This window comes from Austrofundulus limnaeus, unplaced genomic scaffold (assembly GCF_001266775.1).
Source record: "Austrofundulus limnaeus strain Quisiro unplaced genomic scaffold, Austrofundulus_limnaeus-1.0 Scaffold338, whole genome shotgun sequence".
NCBI classification, from domain to species: domain Eukaryota; kingdom Metazoa; phylum Chordata; class Actinopteri; order Cyprinodontiformes; family Rivulidae; genus Austrofundulus; species Austrofundulus limnaeus.
Genome location: NW_013952740.1, coordinates 247,745 through 252,301, shown reverse-complemented (window position 1 = coordinate 252,301; position 4,557 = coordinate 247,745). Strand labels below are relative to the sequence as shown.

At 41.2% G+C, this 4,557-nt stretch overlaps 1 protein-coding gene across 1 annotated transcript in view; it reads right to left on the bottom strand.

The window, feature by feature from the left end:
* Positions 1-4,557, bottom strand: part of arhgef40 (Rho guanine nucleotide exchange factor (GEF) 40) — a 68,022-nt gene that overhangs the window by 51,465 nt on the left and 12,000 nt on the right. The gene's annotated exons all lie outside the window — the stretch shown is intronic.

The window sequence follows — 4,557 nt, the reverse complement described above, 5'->3', positions numbered from 1 at the left end:
CACACACACACACCGTCTCGTTTTTACATCCCTGTGGGGACTACCTGACCCTAAAACTAACCTAAACTCAATCCACATCTTGGCAACCCCGCACCTGTAATTTGCATTCGTACCCATGAGGACCGGGCATTGGTCCCCACGACACACGTTCGGTCCCCACGAGGCTGCTTTTTTCTGGAAAATGGTTTCCACAATGTAGCAAAAATGTGCCCACACACACCCACACACACATGCATGTAGGGTGTAACTATCTTTGTGTGGACTGACTTAATTTCTACAACAGGTACACAAAAATGGTGTTTTCCCCTTGTGTGGACCAGGCAAAATGTCCTCATAAGGGTGGTCTAATGTCAAATACGTCCTCTCACAATATCAATACATGTACACACACATATCAGAACACTGAGCAGGCCCTGTGAGGTGGAGGGCAATAGAGCAGAGCACACGGCTTATACTGTTTATTTTACTTGGCCTGTCTGCATGGCAACCAGATCTYCTCCTCCTCCCCTCCTCCCTTCACATTTCTCCCTTTAGACCTTCCATCTGTTTCTCTCTTTGTTTCATCCTCATCCCCACCCTCCATACTTTTCAAAAATCCCCAAATCTTTGTCTCCTCCTGTGCTGCTCCTTCACAAGACCGTCTGAATGTCATCTGACAACAATTACATCTGGATTCTCAGCGCATTGTGCTGAACAATTACAGCAACYGAGGGGATAGATGGAGAGCAATTGGTTAGGGAGTGCATGGAAAAAGAGACGAGCCGCTAGCCAGGAATGACTGGGCTGGAGGTGATGTGGGGGTATTTTGTTATGGTGGAAGAAGTTTTTGGGGTTTGTTTTTGTGTACTCTGTAGAGAGGAGCTGAGGTTAGCCACAAAGGAGGACAGAACGAACGTTACAAACAGGAAAGTATTTGAAAYAAGCTTTAGTTTTTGTGTGGCTTCACCGTTGGGTCCAACATTCGACYAATATGTAGTGCAGGTTTTCAGAGTTGGGTTCATGCAGATGTCACGTCCTGTTTCCAACCGTTTTAGGCTCAMATCTGCATCTCAGAAAGATATTAGTTGCTTCATGCTCAGAGGGAAACAAAGTCAAGAAATAARGTGGATTTGAAGCCAGAGAAAAGGAAATTCATGTCTTTCTTCAATATTTCAGACTTGTTTTGACGATGTTGCTCTCTGACTCATCAAGAATAATCAGCTCTTTTTCCTACCTACCATCTTGGCTGAAAAATAACTAGCAACAGAGGTTTGGTGCTTGGCTTTAGGGTTGGAAAACAGCACACAAGGCAACTTACATAAATGTTCTTGGACTAAGCAGTTTGTACAGCAGTCAAAGGTTGTTGGTTTGGCTTTTAGTGAAGAGAATTGCTGTTATCCAGAGAGGGAAGCAAAGTAAGTCCCAATTTAGGAGTAATTTGGTTGTTTCTCTTTATTGCAAACCTTTCATGTGGGTGGTTTGTGTTTGTTTCTTTAACAGAATACCTGCTGAACCACTGGAGAAATTTTATTGAGACATTCAGAAAACAATCGTTGGATGTACATCTGCAATGCATWAACTTTTGTATTCCACTAGATGCAAGATTGTCACCACCAGTGGTGGGCAGCACTAATCCAAAAATTAGCTCCGCAATTTCTAAAGCACTTATGAAAAATATTTAAGTCCGCAACTTCAAAAGCACTTATGCCATAGAAAAACTAGTAGAAACTAATTTTAAAGTGCAAATTCAATTTGACACTTACCAGCTGGCAACAATTCATGTACAATATATGCACAACACTGTCAACTAACAGTGTATGAACTCTTTTATAACTTAATTCTAAAACCGCCGATTGCTGGGGATGTGAGTTCCTAAAATAGACCTTTAGCTCCTGGTGTAAAAATTTTAAAACGTTGTTGAGGATTGCTAGTTCGGCTGCTTCTTTGTCTTTTTCTTTTGTTTGTTGTAGATTTTTTATTAAAGCATCAGTGCTGAAGCATCAATAAAGTATTTTTAAAACTGTTTATTAGAAAACTGAAGCGATGCATTCTGGGTACATGACGGATTGGATTTGTGACGGGAAACGAAAGCACGCAGAACAGGAAACTATCTTCCTTCAAAATAAGAGCTTGGATTTTAAAGTTTTCCATGTAGTTGGTCCAGTTGACCACTAGATGTCTGTCTTCACCAGAATAACATCTTTAAATCATTGCTGCGTCTCTAACCCCATTGCTTCAACCAATTGTGTCAAGTATTGAGCTCCAGCGTTTAAACTTCAGGGTTTTTTTTTTTTTAGAAAAAGGAGCTCCAATTGTAAAGTAAAATAAACCAATAAGTAAAATTTTTTGTATGGATTACAAACGTTMACTGTTTTTGCTATTGCCTTCCTGCTACGAAACAGCCACAAAGCATTGTGGGAAATGAGAACCCTGACCGAAAGCAACAGTCAGCAGGATGTATACCTTTACAATAAGCATGTTTATCTGGGAGGGGTGCTGTTGGATAGATCACGTGTGATGTGATACATTGACAGCCATACCTTCCACTGTTCAAGATGATGATGACTGGTAGATAATTAGTTATTAGCAGTACTGCATTTTAATTTTTGAAATCACAAATCCGCTTATGAATTATAGAAATTAGTAAGACCGCTTAAGTGCAAATAAAATATTTAGATCTGCAATTAGTGGATTTGCATTTTAGCGGACTGATGCCCACCACTGGTCGCCACAGATAATCAACCTTATTTAAAAACAAAATGGCTATAACTCAGTAAACTGTAAAAATATTGAGCTAAAACCCCTAACCCTAATACTAACCCTGARCCCTTAGCCTAAACTTAACTCTAAACTCCCTGAGTCTTACCTAAACTCAATTCATATCTCAGTCCTAAACCTAACCCCCAACCCACCAATGGTATTTTCCCCCATGGGGACTAGACTTAGGTCACCATAAGTAGGGGTGTATGTCAAAAATGGCCTCCACACAGCAGGGAATATACCTCCCCCACATACACACACCCAMATCTGGGGGAAACCCTCCCACACAGCATACAGATGTGGGACAGATCTAGTGTCAAGCTGGCACAGCTGCATGACTGCTGGCATGGCAAGACATTTTTCAACCAGATGTGGGCCAAGTCTGGCACCAATGGCATCATTTTTAAGATGACATACCACAACTGGCCCAGWTGGGATTTGGTTTTTGTGGTGCTGGCCGATGTATGGAACACCCTTGGCACACATCTGGGCCACCAAGGGCCTTCATCATTGCGGTATCTGGGCTGACTGTTGGTGCATTGTGTGGGCCAGAATTGGGCCAGACAAATTTTGCTACGTGGGCTGAGAGTCATTACCATCACATACTACAAATCTGTTTTTAAAATGTTGGCAGTAACTGTAAGAGTTAGGGCTTTTTCACAAATCTTGAGCTCAAATTTGGTGTGGTAGCAGTATTTCCTGCAATATACTCCAAATAGATTTCTCAAGATAAGATGCATAACAAGCGATATGCATTCTGTTAAGAATCCCTTGYTTCATTTTACTTCTTAAATTTAAAATATTAAACTCTAAGAAACAAAGTTGAGAAGAAGCAGATGCAATAAATAAATGATTCTTTCCCATCACTGCTGTAGACCAAAATACACATAAAAGGTATATTTAAAAAGTGTTTACCATGGCTTTTTAAAGGACATGTTCAGAAAATGGTGCACTAATGCATAGGCTATGGTCAATAACAGTCTGTTAGAAGACACGCTGTTAACTCTGCAGAGGCAATACGGGGTTCAAACGGCCTCTGACTCACTGACAAAATATACTGAGTCGAGTAAAAACACCACGGGGGGGCGGTGGGGTGGGGGGTCAGGAGATCGCAGAGCGAGCCAGCAGGAACTTCCTCTTTAAATAAAGCCTCTTAAAGCATCCTGAAAGGCTTGAGCTAAATCAGCAATTAATTAAGAACATGACGGCAAAGACTCTCTGATGAATTTAATGTCTTTTTAACATGTTTCTTAACGGTGTTTTTGTACCGACAGACATTCCTACCTCATTGTGTTTTTGCTGATTTTCTGTAGCCATCCTCCTCAGACCGACTGGCAGCTCTGCAGTTTGACTCCACCCTGGTCAAGATCCAGTCTGTAGCCTGTGCCAGCTGGACAGATGATCTAAAGGCACAGGGTGCCAATCACAGGGAGTCATTACGTAAATGCTGGTTTAAATTGGCCAGATTTGAGCTGAACAAACAAACATTCTGTTTGTGGAGAAACTACCAAACTTAGCTGCAAACTGCAACCACCAAGTCTGGAACATTTTCAGCTTTGATTCATTCTGTATCAGTTTGTTTCTAGCACATGATCTCTGGGACTGTTGAAAACTAGTTGGAAACTCAAAATTTCAAGGATGAAAGCATATCTTCAGTTGAAATCCCACTAAAACTGTACCTAAATCACCTTTACAACACGTTCTATCKGCCAGATATTCACATACATGATGTAGAATTGTCTGGCACATAGAGCTGTTTACAACTAGAGTGAGAACTGCCTATCCAGACCTTTGCTTACATTGTCGAGAAGCTAAGAT